General features: G+C 38.8%; 1 long non-coding RNA gene and 2 pseudogenes across 1 annotated transcript; 1 reads left to right on the top strand and 2 right to left on the bottom strand.

Moving 5' to 3' along the window:
• Positions 1 to 554: 554 nt before the first annotated feature.
• LOC122240431 lies at positions 555 to 22,851 on the bottom strand. The gene is made up of 2 exons (XR_006220171.1): positions 22,782 to 22,851; positions 555 to 794 (listed from the first exon to the last, which is right to left on the bottom strand). It is a non-coding gene; the product is annotated as an uncharacterized LOC122240431 (long non-coding RNA).
• On the bottom strand, positions 15,824 to 16,071 carry LOC102960071 (annotated as a pseudogene).
• Positions 22,789 to 24,049, top strand: LOC102960353 (annotated as a pseudogene).
• The last annotated feature ends 321 nt before the right edge of the window (positions 24,050 to 24,370 follow it).

The following is a 24,370-nucleotide window of genomic DNA, read 5'->3' as shown; positions in this document are numbered from 1 at the left end:
TATAACTTTCTTGATCCATTCATTTGTTGATCAATCGGTATCTTAGCTATTGTGAATAATGCTGCAGTGAACATGGGAGTATAAATATCTCTTCAAGAAAATGGTTTCATTTCTTTTTTTTTCTTTTTTTTTCTTTTTTTTAACGTTTATTTATTTTTGAGACAGAGAGAGACAGAGCATGAATGGGGGAGGGTCAGAGAGAGAGGGAGACACAGAATCGGAAGCAGGCTCCAGGCTCTGAGCCGTCAGCCCAGAGCCCGACGCGGGGCTCGAACCCACGGACCACGAGATCGTGACCTGAGCTGAAGTCGGACGCTTAACCGACTGAGCCACCCAGGTGCCCCATCATTTCTTTTGGGTATATATCCAGAAGTGGAACTGCTAGATAAGAAAGCTATTTTTATGGTTGCATAAATTTTCCTTAAGGAATAGGTTGCTATTAATTATTACTCTTGATTGCAAATGAGACTAACACAATTTAAATGAGTTTAAGCAAAAGAGCAAATGAGTAGATTGTCCGAAAGTTCAAATACAGCTGTATCCTGAGGCCAGACCAATATTGGCAACGTTTATTTTCTCTGTCTCCACCCTGCTCCCATTTGTTAGTTTTCTCCTAATATAAGACAGACTCCATGAGGTTTCAGAAAATTATCATGTGTGACTCCATGTTACATCCTAAGCTAGCAACTTCTGCAGAAGGAATCCTCTCTACCATCATTCAGCTATGGCCAGATGAGTGAGGCCCTTGGAATTGTAGCCCATCAGAATCATAGGAAGTGGAGGAGGAGGAGTTCCTGTAAAGAAGAGATGCTGGATTAAAAAAAAAAAAAAAAGTTTAATGTCCAGTACAGTAGTAGAAAAACATAACATCAGGTAATACATATAGTCCCAGAAAGTTTTTAGACCTGCATATGGGGCCTTTGACAATTAGTATTCTTCAAAGGTTGAGAGGGTTGGTGGGAAGGGGAAACAGCAACCTTCTATCCTAGAACTAGTAACCTTGCATCATGGGAATTTGTATTGTGCCAACCTTACAGGCTACTTGTTCCACGGATCAACTCCTATTTTGCTGTTACCTCAGATAACATGTTTAGCTCTTATTCTGAATATATCATGTATGAGACAGGATAAATGGGCCCTAATATGGCATGCAGTTCTTCTCTAAAGCACTCTGAAATCCTGGGAAGACTGGGGTTATAGCATATGCTCCAGTGAGCCTGTTAAGATTACTCATGATGACTCTAGGCTATGTTTGGAACTCTTTCTGAAGTGAATAAACAGATGGCTAGCAGTGGCTAAAATTGAAAGTAGTTTTTAAAATGCTGAGAATCAATTACTTTAATATTCTCCAAGCTTAAATATCCTTCAAAAATGAGTGGACAGTATTTACTAAGAAATATGTTCCTTCTGGAATGAATTCAACTCAAGGAGAGCAAATGTGCTGTAATATTCTTAGACATGAATTCAAAGTGATGTGAAAAAAAGAATTACTGGTTTCATATCCCTATCACAGAAGTCTTGAGGCATAATTAATTGATGATGATTGCTTCAGAAATATTCTGAGCCAAGACTCCACCAAAAAAAGAGTAGTACTTTTCTCATTAGCTTTCTAATAGCACATATTATTCACAAGAAATTCATAGGAATGGGCATGCTATGTCTTAGAAAAATGACCCATTTAGGGTATGCTTGAGCCAGAAACAGCAAAATGGTGGGAAAGGCAAGTTTATGAATCCTAGAAACTATGCCAGTAGGATTTTCTGAGGGCCAAAAAAAGATAATGAATCAGCCAGTCCAGCTGTGAGAATGCAGCTGTGAGACTGCTGAAGGAAATGATGAAGTAAAAGGCAAGCTCATGAAATGACATGCCACCAAGCTGAGAGCAGTGTTAGCATGCTGGAGGACAAAATAAGTTATTTCTAATGACTCTGGCAATTTAGAGATTTGGATCTAAGAAAAAAAATTCAACAAGACCAGTAACAAATTAGTATCAAATAAGCATCAATAAGGACCAACATAGGGCTGTAGGCAGAAGTTGAGCAGCAATGGAGCAAAGTATACCACACTCTCTAATAGAGAGTTTATAGTATGTACAGAGTATCTTGTCCAACTAATTCACTTTGAACTAATGCACAGATTTAAAAAAATAAATAAATAAAAATAAAAACAAAGTCTTGCCCAGGGAGGATGTTTCCATTGTTTCTTGCTACTTAACAAATTACCCGCCAAAAATAGTGCCTTAAAATTGGTTATTTGCTCACAATTCTGTAAGGTGGGCAAGCCTCAGCAAAGATAGCTTGTCACTGCTCCACATGGCGTCAGCTAGGGCAGAGCAACTATGATTAGATAATCTACTTCCAAGATGGCCTTACTCAGAAGCAGGCAAGTTGGTGTAGCTGTCGGTTAGAAGATCAGCTGGGCCTGTTGGCCAGGGTTTGGTTCTCCTCCTCATGGTCTCTCCATGTGGCTAGGTTGGGCTCATGGAGAGGCCATGTGGAAGACAACTGCTCACAGATGGCAGTTTCAGGGTAAACATATTACACAGCAGCTGGCTTTCCCCAGAAGGCTAGGTCTTCCTAAGGCTTAAGCCTGGAACAAGCACAGTGTCACTTCCTCTAAATTCTCTTGGTTAAAGTAGAGCCAGCCCAGATCCAACAGAATACCACACAGGTGATGAATACAGAAGCCATGGTTCAGTTTACCACAGAGGAGATGTGACTTATGCAAAGTTAACTATATGCTACTATTAATTAGAGGAAAAGTTGATGCTAATAAGCCTGTAAAATAAAGCATAGGGGAAAAGAGACAGACAGACAGGCAGAGAGAGAGAGAGAGGGAGAGAGAGAACTGTTTTGTATGGCCAACATAGAAGAAAAAGAACAGAAAAAGAAGAAAAAAAAAGACAAAGGAAAATAGGCAGAAATAGTAAAATAATGATCCCATTATAAGGACCATGGTCAAATCGCAGCTTCACAACTTAAAAGAAACCTAAAAATTTTAGAGATAAGTCAGAGGAGAGCAGTAATTAGGACTAGAGAATAGGAAAATAAAATTATGATGAAAACTTTTAAAAATAAAATTATATACCTGGAGAAAAGAGACTGGAGAGTGACTGAATAATGATCCTCAAAGCAGTCTATCAACATTCACCACCAATTTCTATGCTCCAAGAACAGAAAAAGAGGATGGCAGTTTAAATTGATCATATAAGGGGTGCCTGGGTGGCTGCATTGGTTAAGTATCTGACTCTTGATATCAGCTCAGGTCATGACCTCACAGTTCATGGGATTGAGCCCCCAGTGAGATTCTGTGTTAAGAGTGTAGACCTTGCTTGGGATTCTCTCTCTCCCTCTCTCTCTGCCCCTCCCCTGCTTGCTCTCTCTCTCTCTCTCTCTGTCTCTCTGTCTCTCTGTCTGTCTCTCTCTCAAAATAAATACACATTTTTTAAATGTTAATAAATCAATCATATAAGATTTAGGTTGAAAGAATTTCCTGGAACAGATGATGGATTAGAAAAATGAGAAATAAAAATTTCTTTCCAAAAATCCTTGAGAGGCTACAATTAAATATATGAAAAAGTTTTTCTTCCCTGGAAAAAAGGAACCCTCCATGATGACCGTCTCCTATGAAACTGAAACTACTAGGGAATAGTGAAGTTCTCTATAGGTCACTTGTCTATACCTTTCCACCTGCATAACCCTTTTATGCCCCTGCTCTTGCTCCCTGCCCTATATCCCAACTAGACTGCAAATTTCTTGAGGGCAGGATTATGTCTTGATCTTTTCCCAGCATCTACAACTTGCTCTCAACGGGATATGCTCAATACAGAAAGTGTTTAGATACTTTTGCCCATGGCAATTGATTGTATGCTAAGCATGATGATTGAATAATTGTTCATTTATTCAACTGACATTTACTGTATATTGACTTTCTGCCAGACACTACACTACATGTAATGACATACTGAGATCAGTAAAACAAACATAGCTTTTGTCCTTATAGTATGGTAAGAAAATATAAATACATACATATGTATAGTTTTTGAAAAAAACTATAGGATGATATGAGAGATTAAAATAGGAGGACCACTGACCTGGGAGATAAAATAGTGATTATGAGCACAGGCTCCAGGGTTGTACTCCCTGCAAGTTTCTTAACAATGTAAACACTAAGTTTTTTGATCTGTAAATGGGGATAATAATAATACCTATATCATAAAATTGTTATAAAATTCAACTTGGTATAATGTCAGTGTCCACTAGACTCGTTTTTGGTTATTGATTTTCTTTTCTGCGCTGTTCTGTTTGTAAGGATTGATTTTTCATAGAGGTCTTCCTCAAATATTGACTTTTGTTTTATCTTAGATGTCTTCAAAAAACAAAGAGAAATTTTGCTTTTTTATTTTTAATAGGTTAAAATTCATTCTATTTTGCAATTACCATAAAGGTCCACTGGACCCTTTGAAAATCTATGATAAATTATGGAATCTTAGTGATCTTATTTTTCTTGTATCTTGAAATATTTTGCTATTTCATCAACCTTAGAATAAGTTCATCACTGCTAACCAATTATTCTCAACTGCAATTTTAAAAAAGACTAAACCAAGGGGCACCTGGGTGGCTCAGTCGGTTAAGTTACTGACTCCATTTCGGCTCAAGTCTAGATCTCATGATTCATGAGATCAAGCCCCTCTTTGGGCTCCACGCTAACACTAGGGAGCCTGCTTGGGATTCTCTCCCTCTCTCTGCTCCTCCTCTGCTCTCATTCTATCTCTCTCTCTCTCTCTCAAAAATAAATATTTTTTAAAAAGTAAAATAATGGGGCACCTGAGTAGCTCAGTCGGTTAAATGTCTGACTTTGGCTCAGGTCATGATTTCACAGTTCATGAGTTCAAGCCCCAGGTCAGGCTCTGTGCTCAAAGCTCAGAGCCTGGAGCCTGCTTTGGAGTCTGTGTCTCCCTCTCTCTCTGCCCCTCCCCCACTCACACTGTCTTTCTCAAAAATAAACATTAAAAAAAATTTTTTTAAAGAGTAAAATAATAAGAAAATGGAAGAAATATTAAATTACCTATAGCAATAGTGAAAAAATGACCACTTGCATAACATTCTTCCACTTCATTTTCCTTTTCTTCAGTTTCTTATTGTACTGACCAAAGTATTAAATCATCTTTCGGGGCACCTGGGTAACTCAGTTGGTTAAGCTTCCAACTCTTGATTTTAGCTCAGGTAATAATCTCACAATTGTGAGATCAAGCCCTATATCGAGCTTTGAGCTGGGCATTGAGCCTGCTTAAGATTCTCTCTCTATCCCCCCTCACTCTGCCCCTCTCCCACTAGTTTGCATGAACAGTCTCTCTCTCTCAAAAAGAAAAAAAAAAAGTACTCAAAAAAAAATACTCAAAGTATTGAATCATCTTTGAGTCATTAGAGCAAGCAACTCTTGATATTGGAGTTGTGGGTTCAAGCTCCATGTTGGGTGTAGGGATTATTTTAAAATAAAATCTAGGGCCACCTGGGTGGCTCAGTAGGTTGAGTCCTGACTCTTGATTTTGGCTCAGGCCATGATCCCAGGGTCATGGGATCAAGCCCCATGTCAGTCTCTGAGCTGAGCATGGAGCCTGCTTAAGATTCTCTCTCTCCCTCTGCCCCTCTTCCCTGCTTGCGTGCTTTCTCTCTCTCTCTCAAAAAGAAAAAAAGAAAAGAAAAGAAAATCTAAAAAAGAAGAAGGCATTAAAAATATAGGGAAGACTATCTTTAAGTCTTTTTTTAAGCTTTTTAAAAAATACTTTTAGGAGATTTGAGTGTACAAGTTCAGGAAGTAAGAGCATTCAGAGATAGGGAAGTAATACTTGATGTGGCACACATGACAACAAAGAAAAATAGCAAAAGAATAATTAAGGCTCAGGAAACACTCCCCTTGATTATCTTGAAACCCCTCAACTAGATTGTAAACACGGAGAGAGGGCTTTTATAATTTTATATTCTCCCCAAGCTGGACTGGGCTGGGCTCATAGTATGTTTTCAATAAATGATTCATTAATTGAGAGAAATGGACTCAAATCAGTCCTTCATGTCACTAAAGTGGAATGGCTAGATGTATGAATCTTTTTTATATAAAGTTTATTTGTTTACTTTGGGAGAAAGGGTATGAAGGAGGGGGGGAGAGAGAGAGGGAGAGAACCTTATGCAGCTCTGCACCCTCAGTACACAAAGCCCAATGCAGCGCTCAAACTCACAAACCTGTGAGATCATGACCTGAGCCAAAATCAACAGTTGGGGGCTGAACTGACTGAGCCACCCAGGCTCCCCTGGCCAGAAGAGTGAATCTTGTAGTCTGATTATCCTGGGTTCTAATTCCTGCTCTGCCACTTAACTACGTTTTACTTTAACTTAGCCCTCTGAGTCTCAATTTCACAATCTATAATAGAGAGAAACTAACACAATCTACCTCATAAGACTGATACAATTCTTAAATGAGCTAATACAGGTGAAATACTTAGCAGAATGCTCAGTAAGTGTTAGCCTCTATTATTTTTTTCCCTAGTTAACAGATATTTTTCATCAGCACAGCAGTCAAATGTACAAAACCAAATGTCAACAGCATTAAAACAATAGTCTCATATGACTATTATTTTCTAGAGCAGAAGCCAGCTTTTCATTTATTGTTATGATTTATGATGGGATTACATTTGTCAAGGGAATGAATTTAAAATCTGGGCCTGGCTTTCCCCTAATAAACCAGGAAAGAGACTTCCTTAGGAATCATCGAATGACACTGAATTAGATCTTTTAAAAGCAAAAGGAAGAATAAAATTCCTTTTATCATGTGAAAAGAGATTAGCATTCATACCACAGGAAAACAACCTTCTTCAGGATCAACTTGATATAATGTATGCACAACAGAAATGTTATAATAATATTCATTTCCACTTCTACCAACTCTTCTCCATGCTTAATAAAAATGAAGCTTAAACTCTTAAAGGCCTAGAGATTATGAATTTGGAAAACACTTAAAACTGTAGTTGCTGGGGCAGCTGGGTGTCTGACTTCGGCTCAGGTCATGATTTCACGGTTCGAGTTTGAGCCCCACGTTGGGCTCTGTGCTGACAGCTCAGAGCTTGGACCCTACTTCAGATTCTCTGCCGCCCTCTCTGTCTGCCCCTTCCCCACTCACACTCTGTCTCTCTCTGTCTCAGAGTTGCTATCTCTGAGATGCAGTGAAATTTTTTTAACTGAAGTATAATTAACATAAAATGTTATATTAGTTTCAAGTGTATAATGTAATGATTTAATATTATAAATCGCAACTTTAAAGAATTAAAAAGAAATCTTTGTAGCACAAAATAATACTGTGTGCTGAAATACATGTGAAGTGAATATAAAATTTAATACACTTTAAAAAATGAAGCTTAGGGGCGCCTGGGTGGCTCAGTCGGTTAAGCAGCCGACTTCGGCTCAGGTCATGATCTCGGGGCCCGTGAGTTCGAGCCCCGTGTCGGGCTCTGTGCTGACAGCTCAGAGCCTGGAGCCTGTTTCAGATTCTGTGTCTCCCTCTCTCTGACCCTCCCCTGTTCATGCTCTGTCTCTCCCTGTCTCAAAAATAAATAAAACGTTAAAAGAAAAATGAAGCTTAGAAAAAAACATTTTTCTCAAGATATCTGCCAACTAGGTGAGAACAATAATATTAATAATGGTATTGATAATAAAGATAGTTAGCACTTAATCAGTACCATAAGTATTCCACATGAATTATCTCATTGAATTATCATGCTGATACATATTATATACGAAAAAAAACAAAAACAAAAACAAAATACATGAACAGTTTTAAGAAGTTGATCCCAAGAATAAGAAGGGTGAATGAGATAGACATTATGATGTACCACCCAGATCTCTCATCACTGAAGGACTTGTTGCTCCAGCTGCTAGGAGAACTGTTGGCAGACAGCCCTACCATGTGTTAACACCTTTCAGAAATTGCCTCAATCAGCCAGCCGTCAGCTGTCAGCCAGCCCCTTCCAGGATTGTCTGAGAAGCAGAGAGCAGCTTTGCCGGAAACCACGCCCTTTCCAGGATAGCCCATCTCCAATGACTGGCTGCTGCTGGAGTATAAAGACTTGGCTATCTAGGGCCAACTTAGGACACCACTGAAGGGCTAGTCCAGCTTCAGAGCTCTTTGTGGGGTCAGATGAGATTGTGGTTGGTACGCATCACAGCTGGACTTATCCCTCTGCTTCCTTCCCCATGTTTTGACAAGTTTTGATCCCAAGGGCCCTGCCTAATAAACATCCTTCACTCTGTCTCAGAGTCTGCTGCCTGGGAAACCCAACTTTCAACACTGCAAGTCAACTACTAACAAAAGACTATCTTTACTCACACAAAATATCTTATGTCTTTAATAATACATGTTCCTAATTTACTTCTTGTAAAATATGGAATCACAAACAAGTTATATTATTCTTAGTCTTATTCTGCACACTTCCATAGTCCACAGGATGTAGAGAAGATGGCCATGGGACAGCTATGCTCTGACACACAGAGCACAGAAATAGTTCTAGCATACAGTGTAGGTGAACATTGGGAAACAAAATTTGACAGACTGAAGGTGATAACTAATCCTCTAACCAAAAGAAAATAAAAATAAAGAAAAGTAGGGCCTTCCTCTGGAATAAAGGACAAATGTAAGTAATACATTCTGATTGGGAAATTTTTAATTATAGAAATTTTACAAAATTAAAAAGGAAAGGGGCACCTAGGTGGCTCAGTCAGTTAAGTGTCTGACTCTTGATTTCGGCTCAGGTCATGATATCAGTTTGTGAGTTTAAGCCTGGAGTTGGGCTCTGAACTGACAGCACAGAGCCTGCTTGGGATTCTCTCTCTCTCTCTCTCTCTCTCTCTCTCTCTCTCTCTCTCTCTCTCTGTCTTTCTCTCCCCCCCGCCACTTGTGTGCACTCACTTGCTCTCTCGCTCTCTCTCTCTCTCCCCCTCTCTCTTCTCTCTCTTGCCTGCTCTCTCTCAAAATAAATAAACTTAAAGAAGAAAAAAGGAGAGGCACCTGGGTGGCTCAGTTGTTAAGCATCTGACTTCCACTCAGGTCATGATCTCAAGGTTTGTAAGTTCAAGCCCCAAATCAGGCTCTGTGCTGACAGCTCAGAGCCTGGAGCCTGCTTCGGATTCTCTCTCTCTCTGCCCCTCCCTGCTTATACTCTGTTTCTCTGTCTCTCTCTCTCTCAAAAATAAATAAACATGAAAAAAAATTTAAAAAGTAAAAAGAAAAAAGGAAAGATATACTCTTTCTTCACCTCAACTCTTGTCCCACTTCCCAGAGGTTATCACTGTTGGTTTGGTGTGCATTATTTTCAGAACCTTTTCCATGAGTATTTAATTATAGGTGTGTATATGTTTGAATGTGATTTTTTAAATAAAAATGGAATTTACAGTATGCATTGTTCATCAGCATACATTATGGAAGGTAATCTGCTTTACTCAAACCACTGATTTAAATGTCAATCACATATGGGCCTCTGGGTGGCTCAGTCAGTTGAGTGTCTGACTCTTGATTTCTGCTGAGATCATGATCTCACAGTTAGTAGGATCAAGCCCCACATCAGGCTATTCACTCTCAGCAAGAAACCTGCTTGGGATTCTCTCTCTCCCTCTCTCTCTCTGCCCCTCCCCTGCTCACACACTCTCTCTCTCAAAATTAACTTAACAAAAAAATCTCAATAACATCTAAAAACTACCTTCACAGTGATATCTAGACTGGTGTTTGACCAAACATCTGGGCACCACAGATGTTGATACATAAAATTAATCATCACAAGACCACCTCTTGTCAACTTGGCACTCTTTAAACCATACTTGATATCTAAATAAACAAAACAAGTGTCTTAGGGGACCTGGTTGGTGCAGTCAATAGGATATGTGACTCTTGATCTTGGGGTTGTGAGTTCAAGCCCCACGTTGGGCGTAGAGTTTACTTTAAAAATTTTTTTAAATGTTTAAGACAAGCATCTTCGGGCTACTATACAAAAGTACCATAGACTGGGTGGCTTATAAACAACAGAAATTTATTTCTCAAGTTCTGAAGTTTGGAAATCTAAGAACAAGATGCCATCATGGTTGAATTCTAATGAGAACCATCTTCTGGTTGCAAACTGCTGACTTTTTTTAAAGTAAGATCTACACCTAATGTGGGACTTGAACTCACAACCCCAAGATCAAGAGTCTCATGCTCTACCAAATGAGCCAGCCCAGGCATCCCAGGCTGCTGGCTTCTTATATCCTCAGAGGGCAGAGAGCAGAGAGGGTAAGAAAGCTCTCCTATGACTTTTATAAAGGCACTAATGCTATTCATGAGGGTTACACCCTCATGCCCTCATCTAATCCTAATTACCTCCCAAAGGCCCCATCTCCTAATACCATCACATTAGAGGGACAGGGTTTCAACATAAGAATTTTCAGGGGAAACAAACATTCAGTCCATAACAATGTGGTTATACTTCTACTTAACATGATACAACTATCCTTCGTACAACTAAAAAAAACATTAAACTGGAGTGCCTCGGTGGCTCAGTCAGTTAAGCATCAGACTTCGGCTTAGGTCATAATCTCAAGGTTTGTGGGTTCAAGCCCCACATTGGGCCTGCTTTGGATTCTGTGTCTTCCTCTCTCTGCCCCCCTCCCACTCATTCTCTCTCTCTCTCTCTCTTTCTCTCTCTCGTCTCTGTCTCTCTCTCAAAATAAATAAACATTAAAAAAGAAAAAATTAAAAATAAATAAATAAAATTTAAAAAACATTAACCCTTTCCCCAGAAGAAAATGCAAAGTCCTTGGGTGATGTTCACTCTTCTTGATATCATATAACTTAAATACTATGATGTAAAGTCAAAGCATTTATATTATATGAGATGAGGATAAGAGGGAAAAAAACAAAGATACTTGCTACACACACACATACACATAAACATATTCATAACAAAATAAAGAAGAAATACTCGTGATAATTCCAGACCTCATTATTACTGAATATAATACTGGTCATAGCTAGTATTTAAAATTATTCTTCCACTCTGTATTCTGTATTCCCTTTGTCCTTAGCAAGCACCTCAGCTGCTCATGGTTCTTTACCAGGTGGGGTAATTTAACCTTCATTCCTAAAGGGTCTGGGTCATCTCTAGTCCTGCCTGAATTGGGTTGCAGTTTTCCATCAATTTCAACTGTGTGGTAATAATAAAAGATAGCCAGGTGTACCTGGCTGGCTCAGTCAGTAAAACACATAAATCTTTTTTTTTTTAATTTTTTTTTTTTTGAGACAGAGAGAGACAGAGAGAGAGAGCATGAGTGTGGGAGGGACAGAGAGAGAGGGAGATACAGAATCCAAAGCAGGCTCCAGGCTCCAAGTTGTCAGCACAGAATTCAATGCAAGGCTCAAATTCATGAACCACAAGATCATGACCTGAACCAAAGTTGGCCACCCAACCAACTGAGCCACCCAAGCACTCCTAGAACACACAACTCTTAATCTGGGAGTTGTGAGTTCAAGCCCCATGTTGGGTGTGCATATTACTAAAACAAAATAAAATTTAATTTAAAAAATAATAAAAGGGTGCATCATACTCCTGTTTTGGGGTCAGGTCATGATCTCACGGTTTGGGAGTTCAAGCCCCAACGTTGGGCTTCATGCTGTCAGTGCAGAGCCTGCTTGGGATTCTCTCTCTCCCTCTTTACCACTCTCCTGCTCATGCACTCTCTCCCTCTCTCAAAATAAATAAATAAACTTTAAAAAATAAAAAATATAAATAAGTAATTAAAATCCCAGACATACCTTTCCTCCCCTCCACTGTGAAGTAGCAACCCAATTTCCCCTTGGTAATCAAGATCAATCACCCCAACCAGCACAGTAACTCCTTTCTTTTCCTGTTCAGAGGCATGGGGAACCTAAACACCAGGTGGCAGTCTTAACTGCCAATTCAGTGGAATAATTGTTGTGTCTCCTAGTAAAGGCATTTTTCCATTTGCCACCAAGGCCTTGAGGCCAGGAGTGCATGAGGTCATAAGGACAGGAAAAAATTTTACTAGTAGTTTACTAGGGCTAATGGTGAGTGGTGCCACTGCCACTCCTTGATTCCTAGACCCATGAAGCCTGGCTATGGGAGAACAGCAGAATATACAGAGCATATACAGCCTCCCAGAGAATCCTGTCCTAGCCCTGCAAGATACTGCCACCTTGCTGGCATTGTAACTGAGTCTTCAAAAGGCCATTCTAGCATTCTATGAAACTAGCTGCCTCAAGATGATGAGAAATATGGTAATACCAGTGAATTCATGAGCATTGGCCCACTATCACACTTCATTTGCTGTGAAGTTAGTTCCTTGATCAGAAGCAATACTGTGTGAAATACTAGTGATGGTGGATAAGGCATTCTATAAGTCTATGGATGGTACTTTTGGCTGAAGGATTACATGCAGGGAAGGCAAATCCATATCCAGAGTATCTATTCCAGTGAGAACAAAATGCTGCCCCTTCTATGATGGAAATGGTCCAATATTATCAACCTGCTAGCAGGTAGGTGGCTAATCACCCCAGGGAATGGTGCCACACTGGAGAATCTCTGCTTCTAGCAGATTGAGCAGTCAGCAGTGGCCTTAGCCCGGTCAGCTGTGGTGAGTAGAAGTCCATGTCATTGAGCCCATGAATAACTTCAATCCCCACTACCATGGCCACTTTGTTCATGAGCCCATTGGGCAATGACAGGTGTGGCTTGAGAAAGAGACTAACTGGTATCCATAGAATATGTCATCCTATCCACTTGGTTATTAAAATCTTCCTCTACTGAGGACATACTCTGGTGATCATTCACATGAGACACAAATATCTTCACATTTTTTACCCTTTCAGCAAGGTCTATCCACATACCTCTTCCCCAAATCTCTTTGTTACCAATTTTCCAATCATGTTCCTTCCAAGTCTCTGACCAGCCAGCCAAACTACTGGCCACAACCCATAAATCAGTGTATAATCACTAATCTGGCCATTTTTTACTTCCAAGAAAAATGAACAACCAGGTGCACTGCTTAACATTCTGTCCAGTGAGAGAATTTCCCTTCACCATTGTCCTTTATGTCCCAGAAAGGAGCTGTAGTACTACAGCTGTTCATTTTCAAGTGGTGCCTACATATCGCACAGAACTACCTATAAATCAGGCCTACAATTTCTTTTCCTCTGTCAACTGATTGTAGGAAAGTCCCCATGAGGCCAGAGGCACAGGCTGGGAAAGAGAAGGCAATATAGTAGGAATGGGGATACTTTCATATCTGCACTATGAATGTAGCTCATTCATTTAACAGCTGGATAGTATTCCATTTTATCCTTATACCATAAAACAACTATCCCATTGTAATGGGTTTTTAGCTTGCCTCTAATTTTTTTTATTTTGCTTTTAAAATGTTCCAGAGAATGAATGAATATATATATCCTTGTGCACTTGTGAGATTTCCATAAAAAATTTAAAAATACAAATAGAAAATAAGATATCAACTATGACAACTAGATTGGCTACCCTAGAACAAAGATGCATCAAGAGGCTCAAAGAACCATTCTGAAATCTATTACAAATATCTCCCACCAACCACTCAGAAAAGAAACTAATGAAACTCTCGAGAGAATGTGTGTATATGTACATATTTTACCACTTAATACTGTTGCACTAACATTTAAACCAATATAAGAGCAATTATTTTTGTCTACAGTTTTGAGTTGGCTTAGTACTGTCACTGAATAAATTTTGGGTATTCAATAGTCAGAATATAATACAAATTACTTAAAAGTCTTCTGTTGGCTGCTTCCAAAAATTACCAAGTATATCAGTTACCTATTCAGTATTTCTGATGATTATTTCCATCCCAAGAGATGTCCCAATCTTAAGATTAATTAAGGGCTTCACTTCAAATTCAACAGATAAGTTATTCTTACACCTCCACATAATAATATATCTTTTCTAACTTTGCCAAACTAGTGATCTTACAATTTATACTTCATAAATCAAAGAAATTTATTCCATTCCAGCCAAGAGTATAATTTTTTTCCAATTTCTTTTATGAAGGACTTCTAAGTTTCATACATTAGCAGTTGGTTATATTTCATCTGACTAAGTGGAGAATAGTCATCTCATACATGAGCAGCTAAAATGTGTATCTCTATTTACAGTCCTTAGTAGAGATTTTGTAGAGATTCCACCTCTGAATCACATAGCAGAAACTTCAGGCAAAGTTTTAAATCTTTGTCAGCTTCAAAACAAACCAACTTTCTTTCAAGCTAAAGATGGGGAGGTCTCTTCTTCGGTGGATCATCTACAAGCAGAGGCTGCTTGTTACTCACAAAATCTTAAAAGTGAACCACCTTGTGAAAATAGCTTAAATTCCATCATCTGAGATTTTATTTGGAGTCTTTAAAGACTTTCAGTCTTCTAAAAAAATCTCTTAAAATACAAATTCCTGGAATAGTTAATCCCTTAAGCCAAGAGAGCAACTACCATCTTCATTAAACAATTTAGAAATGAGACACAGGATTTGGGCAGAGATAAAATCAAGAGAAAAACAATTTTTTTGCCTACTTTTCAATTTTATCAATAGTCTACTTTCATAACATTTCAGGTAATAAATGAATCAGAAATATAAATACATATTAACAGGTTTATATATTAACTTATCTTCTAAAACATTTCAAAATACCAATCTGATAAGTCTAGAGAATGACTTACTTATAGATATCACTTCTGTTAGGCACATTTTCTTTTCAACTCATGAACTTTCTATATCTTGTTCCTTCTAGAAATCATAAATACTTGCTAACTCTGAAGAATAGATCCTTTTTTATTCTCCCATCCCTCTTGAGCTAAGCATTATCTTAACTTTTATCATGATCCTGGATTGCTCTCCTTTAGTTTTACCACCCATATGTATATCCTTAAATAAAAGAATTTAGTTTTGCCTATTTTTGAACTTTATAGAAATGGAATCATACTGTACATACTCTCTTTTTCTCCATATTGTTTCTGATAGCTGTACTTTGTTCATTTTAATTTCTGGATATAAGTATACTTCAATTTATTCCTCCCTTGCACAGTTAATGGATATATGTAATGTTTCCATTGGGGGTCATTATGAACAATGCTGTTATTATAAGTACTGTTAAACATGAACTCTGGTAAACATAAGCACACAATATATTCCTAGGAGAATTGTTGTGTCATAGAATATGAGTGTCTCAGCTTTATTGATAATGCAAACTAAGTTCCAAAGTGGTTGTGCCAACTTACACTGTTACTAGAAGTGTATGAGAGCTCCTGTTGCTTCTTATCCTGACCAACCTCAAATTTTTCTAATTTTCAAAAATCTGGTATGTATACATTGGTATCCCACTAGTCTAAATAACCCTAATTAGGAAGGAAGCTGAATACTTTTTTCATATATTTTATCAACCATTTAGATATCCCTTATTATGAAATGGTGAAATGCCCTTCACTTTTCTTGCCCTTTTTTCTATAGGGTAGTCTTTTTTTTTTTTAAGAAGTTCTTTATTCTGGATACTAGTATGTACTTGATTGATGTTACAGGTTGCAAAAATCTTCTATTCTGTGCCTTTTCTTTTTGTACTGTCTTTTGACACTCTAAAAAAAAAAATTTAGGACAGCCTCTTGATCAGAAGGGAGCCTAAAGGCCCACCCTTGGAGAGAAAGGCCATCATGAAGGGTAAAGCCTCCAAGCGGGGAGAGAACAGCATTGGAGCTGGTACTAAGCGTGCCACGAAGCTGGCCGTGTGCTCAGCAAGTACTGGCAGAGCCTGGAGTGATGAGTGGGGTGGCTTTCTCAGGTAAGGGGCTGTGCTTCTGATTGTACTTATATCTGCATTTTCCATTCATGGCGATCAAGATTCCAGCAATGCACAGGAGCCCTCCAAAAATCATCCCACCCACCTGCAGGCTTTCCCTGTCATAGTAGAAGGGACTTTGGCATCCAAGGCAGGCAGCCCTGCCAGTGTGAAGAGAAGGCCCCAAGTCACTCTCTTCATGACACAGCTGGAGGGCAGGGCTGGGAGCCGTTTTCCTGAGCTCACCTGAGAGCTGGGTGCAGAAAGCAGGTCTGAAGAGGTTCCTGGGGCTGTCTTGACAATTTGGGGGTAGTCAATTTTCCCTTTATGTTTAATGCCAATTTCTTTTTATTTCATATAGATACCCAATTGTTCCAGTACCAATATTCCAGAGCAAGAAGAAATTCTTCTGAGTTCTTTCTTTTCCTTTAATGTAGGTGTAGGAAACTTCTAGCCCTTAACTCAATTGCTTTCAGCTCATAGAGAAGGCAACAAGAAGGGGTTCAGTTTATTCCTAAAGTTGCTAAAACTCAAAAGAGTTGATTTCTTTAAATTGTTAGTTGTAATAATATGAGGCTGAAATGTGGAAATGGGTTTTTCTATCTAAATTTTTTGACGTTTATTCATTTTTGAGACAGAGAGAGACAGAGAATGAATGGGGGAAGGTCAGAGAGAGGGAGATACAGAATCTGAAACAGGCTCCAGGTTCTGAGCTGTCAGCACAGAGCCCGACGCGGGGCTCGAACTCACGGATCGCAAGATCGTGACCTGAGCCGAAGTCGGATGCCCAACTGACCGAGCCACCCAGGTGCCCCATGGTTTTTCTATCTAAAACAGATATCTAACTTGCCTAACTTATAGTATAGAAAATAGGCTTAAACTATATTGAAAATAAAACAGATAAAAAATATTCCTAGACTTATAACATTTAATGTAATTCAATTCAACAAACACTTAAGAAGTAAAATATTTTATAACATTTATTTTATACCTAAAGATTATGCACATTTAACTCTTTATTTTTGCTATCTTTGTAAATAAATAGAGTTTTGAGACTTGTTTTACCCTCAAGGTTTGGGCAGAATTGAGGCCATATCTCTATCTCATAGACTCTATCCTATTGTCATGGCACCTTCATACTTGAATCTTCTCTGCAACATCATTGCCCAGTGGTCAACTAATTTGAAGAATCAGTATTGAATTTGACTGATCTGTACTTTTTCCATTTACTGAACAAAATTCGACTTGGAGGTCCACCCAGAAGCAACCTTCTTCCTCCTGTTGACTTTTCTAATCTTGCCTTCTTCACACTAAATAACACTAAGATTCTTTCATTCTTCTTGATGTCCTAATTTCATATCCCCTCGTCATCTTAACTGACCAGCAGAAAGTAGAATAAACCATCACCTTCTTTACTTCACATGTAATACCTCCATTAATGTATTTGTTTTTTGAGAAGCTACTTTTCATTGCTGCTTTTGCATGCCATCCACAACTAATCATAATAATGACATAAAATTAAATATCTATTTGTTAACACTAGCAAATAGCATTTTGTTCCTATTTTAAAAGTGATTGAGTCTAATATTCCTATATTTCTCTCATTCTTAAAAGTAACCTTAATTATGTTGCCTGTGTACTTACAGTTCATTTCAAATGGTTTAAAATTCACACACACACACACACACACACACACACACACACACACATTTCTTGAGAGGAAATAAAATCATTTCTAGTAAAACATATATCTAAGTGAGTTCTATATTTCACTCTTTAACATGTAGAGATTTTTTGGCCACTTTTTTTCTTCACTATTCTTTTTTTTTAGTGAGGCAAGGAAAATTCTGTTTCTCTGCTTAGTCACATTCTCAGCATGTGAATGGGACAACACCTTTGCCCCTCTCAGAAAGATTTTTTTCTAGCATAGCCAGTCATAATTATGAAGTCTTTCCTTTATTCAATTATAAAGGTTTCTTTTTCTTTTTGAAGAATTACGACTGATGCTCCAAAAAACTCAATTATGCCTAGCAAAATTCCATTATCTCATTTCCCAAGGGGTACTAGAGCCCTGCCCCACCAGCCAGGATACACAAGAATTCTGTTTTAAAGCAGTTCCACATGAATGCCTATTTCTCCCTTGTGTTCTCCATGGCTGGGAACCACCTCTTTGAAAAACACAATGCCATGCTGAATGTGCATTTTTCATTAAAATGTGACCTGTTTCCAGGCTGGTATCTGTGCTCCACATTCAACTAACCCTTTGGCCAAATTCACACCCACATATTTTGGACATTCTTCTGGCCTAAAACTGCACCCAGAGCATCTGTTCTGTGCAAAGGATTAATGAAAAAAAAATGTGTGTGCAGGTCAGAAGCTAGTCTAGTGACTGCACATCTCCCTTCAGATGCTTCATCAGCTCACAAAATGTATGAGACAACTATCAGCCATATGGAGTTTATGGCTTACTTTAAACCTTAAATCTTTTAAACTTATAGATGGGAAGGCCACGAGAAAAATGAAAAAACAAAAACAAATCTTGGAGAACATTTTCCTTCTGTTTTAGTTCTTGGCCGTTTGGTAATCTCTGATGGTGTCTAATATTAGACTCTTAAAGAAAATCTTTTCCTTAGGCTGTTCTATTATAATCAAGAGTCTAAGAAAAGATTGGGTTATTTTTTCTATGATTAGAAAAGAACAAGAAAAATATAATTTTAAATATCAAAATAAGTGGAGGGGAAAGCTTGTGTACATTTTCCTTTACTCAAAAGTCTTCATTTTCCTCTTTCCTCTGCATCACCTCTAGAAAGAAAAGCCATAAAGGCAACCAATTTGGAAAGCAGAACCTAAAACATGTTTAAGGAAAATGTATTTTTTAAATATAGATGTTTTTTTAAAAATAAGTAAATAAAAATATAGATGATATGAATATATATATTTTTTTTTCACTTAATGTAGTGTATTAAGAGTGCACTAAAGACTATGTCTGGACATTATTCTCAAATAAAATCTCCCAAATTAAGGTGTGCCTGAGTGTCTCAGTCAGTTAGGCCTCAAGCTCTTTCTTGGTTTTGGCTTGGGTCATGATCTCACAGTTGCTGAGTTCGAGCCCCACATCCTACTCCACACTGTCAGTGTGGAATCTGTTTGGGGTTTGTTTTCTCTCTCTCTCTCTCTCTCTCTCTCTCTCTCCCTCCCTCCCCCACACACTCTTTCTCGCTCTCAAAATAAATAAACTTTTAAGAAAATCTCCCAAGTTATACTATACAAATCCTCAGCTAAATTTCCCTTTTGCATATAGAGAGTTAAATGGTCATAAACATGACTAAAAAAAGCCTCTCCTGTTTTTGCCTAAGGAGATGAGTTTAGGGACTATATAAACTTTCATATTCAAATATGTAACATTTCTCTTTATCCTTCTGCTATATGCCATGGCCATTTGCCACCCAGGCAGGAAGGAGCCAATGTCAACAGACATCTGCAGCAGAACCCTATGAGTTACTTAGACCAAAACAGTGAGGACCCTCCATTCTGGCCACCAGATGTTGTAGCCATTTCTCTAAATGTCCTGTTTGTGACCTTGACTCTTTAGTTCCCCTTCACAGCATTCTATACTTGAAAGAGCTACTATGATTGCCTCTGATTCTCCCTTCCAGTCTGAATACAGAAGGGAGTCTCCTCCTCACTGCCTCAACCCCCACCTCACCAACCTTAGAGAGGCAAGAATAGAACCTAAGAATTGATCAACAAATACTGCAGGGGTGACAGTGAAACTATTGTGGAATTCTTGGTTCCTAACCCCCTGCCTTAAGAATAAACTAATACAAAACACTGACACAACTTTGGAAGAAAGCAATTTCAACTATATCACCACAGCATTGGCCAAAGACATAGTGAAAGTAATGCTGCAAAAAAAAAAAAAAAAACAAAAAAAAACAAAAAAAAAAACTAAAGGAAAACAGCAAATGCTAATCCCTGAGATATGGTTTTCATTTTCCAACCTAGCAGAACTCAGGTGCAGCTTTGGTTTATTGTGAATCAAATCCCTTAAAAGGTAACAGGGGTCTACAAAAAAAAAAAAAAAAAAATACATCTTCCAATGTCTGTCTTTTCCTTTGAAGCCAGACACTGGCTATTTACATTTTAAACAGTTTTCAACATTCTTTTCACGTTTTTAATTTAAATTGACACCTTTTGAGGGTTAGTGAAATGAGATGCAAACAGAATTAACAAATCTATATGTTTGTTTTTTTTTCAGGTAGCAGAGCAGAAAAGATAGCTGTTTGCTAAAAATTATTATCCCAGAGCACCCCCTTATGGCAAATGCACTAATGCAAGTGCTTCCGTAGGAAAAGTAAAAAAAAAGTGTTTCAAACCTTCAGTATATGGAGGTAAATATTGCTTTTCCACTCTTAAGATCTTTTCTTCATTTTTCTTTCTTTTTTTTTTTTTGATTTTTTTAATGTTTATTTATTTTTGAGACAGTGACAGAATGCGAGTGGGTTAGGGACAGAGAGAGAGGGGGACACAGACTCCAAAGCAGGCTCCAGGCTCTGAGATGTCAGCACAGAGCCCAACGCGGGGCTTGAACTCAGGAGCTGTGAGATCACGACCTGAGCCGAAGTAGAGCTGAAGTCAGACACTCAACCGACTGAGCCACCCACGTGCCCCTCTTTTTTGTTTTTATTTTTTAATATAAGCTCTACGTCCAGTGTGGGACTTGAACTCACAACCCCAAGACCAAGAGTCACATGCACTACTGACTGAGCCAGCCAGGTCCCCCTTTTCTTTATTTTTGTTGGGAAATTAGAAAGCATCTTGCCACTCAAAAGAACAGTCTCATTTCACTTCATAGATAGATTTATTTACTACTTCAAAAATAATTTCTTTCATGCTAGAACATGGAATCCTATACTTTAGATTCACCCAATAATGGCAAACCTAAATTAACCCAGTTTTTATACTTCTGTTGAACTTAATTCTCAAATGGCTTTCCTCTACCACCAGCTGAACTTGAAGTATTTTGTCAAGTGCCATCTTTCACTAAACCATGCATACCCACTAGCCTCTGAATTCCTCTTGGGTGTCATCTTCATAACCCATACATGTTACAAGTGCCATATGAGTTGTTATTTACTAAACAGAATCATTAAGTCCTATTGTTAAGATAGATCATGAACTGTCGCAGCTATAAGTGTGATTCTCTGGTGGGTTTTTGCTGAAGCTAGAAAGACAAGAAATGAGATAGTTCTGCCCCAATCAGGCAAATGTTTATAATAATTTAGCACAACCAGAAATTCATACATAACTTCTATTTTTCTAATCCATTATATATTTTTTTCTTCAAATGTTTATTTAAATTCTACTTAGTTACATATAGCGTAATACTGTTTTCAGGAGTAGAATTTAGTGATTCATCACTTACGTATAATACCCAGGGCTCAACACAACAAGTACCCTCCTTAATACCCATCACCCATTTAGCCCATCCCCCATCCACTTCTCCCCATCAACCCTGGGTTGTTCTCTATCATAAAGAGTCTTTTATGGTTTTCTAACTCATTATTTAGATTCTTCAAGTTTTCTATATGTGTTAAGAATACATCTCTGTGTTCTTGTGTTAAACATTAGAAAAAAGCATTTAAATTTAAATGTATGATAGAATTTGGTTTAACAGCATCTTTAAATGCTAATCAAAAGAATATTCAATATTGAGTTTCTATATCCCTCTGAGAAAACATCCTCATTATTAATTTATAATCACCTTATCCTGAGGGCATGATATAAATCCCATCATAACAGAGTTCCAAAAAGGTCAGGCCTACAACCCTAAGTCCTTAGAAGCCTTAGTCCTACAGCTAGATGAGACCTCAGTGTTCAACATAGGACCAAACCCAGGGGGTAGTGACTTGAGAAATAGGCTCACAGGTACAAGATTAAATACCAGGTTAGAGGGGAGCAAGGGGATTATTATTAGACAAAAGGCCCAAACAAACCACATGTCCAAACCAGCTATTCCCCAGTGTAAGAGTGGGCCAGCTACCACCAGGGTTTGGATCCTCATGGACAGAGTTGGGGCAGGGTAACCTCCCTAAAACATCCAAGAGTTGGTACATGCTGAGAGGTAAGTCCCAGTAAATGTTCTTGAAGAGTTCCAAGTAGCAAGCCAGGTAATCAAGATCAGTGCAGTCCAGTGGAAAGAAAGCATGATCTAGAGCCAGTAAAGGAGCCAGGGTAGGCCCTAGGCAATGACCATATATGGAATTTGCCCATTTTTTGGCTGTTGTGTAGGGCTGGATAAAAGGTACAGGGTGAGAGTGGGAGAGACAGAAACAGAGAGACAGAGACTAACAGATTGACAGACTGTTTAGCCCCAAGTTGGAACTCTTAAAATGTTCGCTTCCTTTTCTTCCTCCCAACAAGAAGTCGCAGCACTCAAAAAAGAACATAAAAGGACACCTGGGTGGCTCAGTCAGTTGAGTGTCTGACTCTTGATTTCGGCTCAGGTCATGATCTCATGATTTGTTGGATGGAGCCCTGCATCAGGCTCTGTGCTGACAGCTCAGAGCCTGCTTGGGATTCTCTCTCTCCCTCTCTCTCCCCAAGTAGATAATCTTTAAAAAACAAAACAAAACAGGGGCACATGGGTAGCTCAGTCAGTTGAGTGTCCAACTTCAGTTTAGGTCATGATCTCATGGTTCACAAGTTCGAGTCCCACATGGGGATCACTGCTGTCAGCACAGAGCCAGCTTCAGTTCTTCTGTCCTCCTTTCTCTCTCTGCCCCTCCCCAGCTCACATTCTCTTCCCTCAAAAATAAATAAACATTAAAAAAAACAAACAAACAATAGAACATAAAGCTTTCCGCCCCTGGATGCCACTGAGTAACCATCATTAAAGTCTCCCCTCTTACCACCATCATGTCTAAGTCAGAGGCTCCCAAAGAGCCTGAACAGCTGCAGAAGCTCTTTATCAGGGGTTTGAGCTTTGAAACAACCAATGAGAGTGTAAGGGGCTATTGTGAACAATGGGGAATGTTTATGGATTGTGTGGTAATCAGAGATCCAAACACCAAGAACTGCAGACCCTTTGAGTTTGTCACATATGCCACTGTGGTGGATGCAGCCACAAATGCAAGGGCACACAAAGTGGATGGAAGAGTTGTGGAACCAAAGAGGGCTGCCTCAAGAGAAGATTCTCAAAGACCTGGTGCCCACTTAATTGTGAAAAAGATTTTTGTTGGTGGTAATAGAGAAGACACCATCTTCTTAGATGGTGATGAAGAACACCATCTAAGAGATTATTTTGAATAGTATGTGAAAACTGAAGTGACTGACATCATGACTGTCCAAGGCAGTGCCAAGAACAGTTTTGCTTTTGTAACATTTGATGACTATAACTCCGTAGACAAGATTGTCTTTCAAAAGTAACACACTTTGGGGCGCCTGGGTGGCTCAGTGGGTTAAGCATCCAACTCTTGATTTTAGCTCGGGTCATGATCTCATGGTTTGTGAGTTGGAGCCCCGTGTTAGGCTCTGCACTGACAGTGTGGAGCCTTCTTGGATTCTTTCTTTCTCCCTCTATATCTGCCCCTCCCCGACGCTCGCACATGCCCTCTCTCTCTCTCTTTCCTCTCCCACTCATGTGTGCTCTCTCTCTCAAAATATATATACCATACTGTGAATGGCCACAACTGCAAAGTAAGAAAAGCCCTATCTAAGCAAGAGGTGGCTAGTGCTTCATCCAGACAAAGAGGTTGAAGTGGTTCTGGAAAACTTTGGTGGTGGTTGTGGAGGTAGTTTTGGTGGGAATGACAACTTTGGTCATGGAGGAAACTTCAGTGAGCCGGTGGCTTTAGTGGAAGTCCAGGTGGTGGTGGATATGGTGGCAGTGGAGACAGCTATAATGGATTTGGTAATGATGGAAGCAATGGAAACTATAATGATTTGGGCAATTATAACAATCAATCTTCAAATTCTGGACCCTCAAAAGGAAGAAATTTTGGATGCAGAAGCTCTGGCCACTATGGCGGTGAAGGCCAATATTTTGCCAAACAATGAAACCAAGGTGGCTATGGTGGTTCCAGCAGCAGCAGTAGCTATGGCAGTGGCAGAAGGTTTTAATTACTGCCAAGAAACAAAGCTTAGCAGGAGAGGGAAGCCAGAGAAGTGACAGGGAAGCTACAGGTTACCACAGGTCTGTGAACTCAGCCAAGAACAGTGGTGGCAGGGCCTAGCTGCTGTATACAAAGAAGACATGTTTTAGACAATACTCATGTGTCCATACACATGGGCAAAAAACTCGAGGACTGTATTTGTGACTAAGTGTAAACAGATTATTTTAGTTTCTGTTCTGTAGAAAATGTAAAATATTCCAACAAAGGGTTTTAATGTAGATTTTTTTTTTTGCACCCATGCTGTTGATTGTTAAATAGCCTGATCATCTGTCTTTAAAAAACACACAAAACATAAAATGTGGAACACTTCCTCCCTCACTTTGCCT

The sequence above is a fragment of the Panthera tigris genome, chromosome B4 (assembly GCF_018350195.1).
Source record: "Panthera tigris isolate Pti1 chromosome B4, P.tigris_Pti1_mat1.1, whole genome shotgun sequence".
NCBI classification, from domain to species: Eukaryota; Metazoa; Chordata; class Mammalia; order Carnivora; family Felidae; genus Panthera; species Panthera tigris.
The sequence above is the reverse complement of the archived record's forward strand: the minus strand, read 5'-3'. Positions and strand labels throughout refer to the sequence as shown.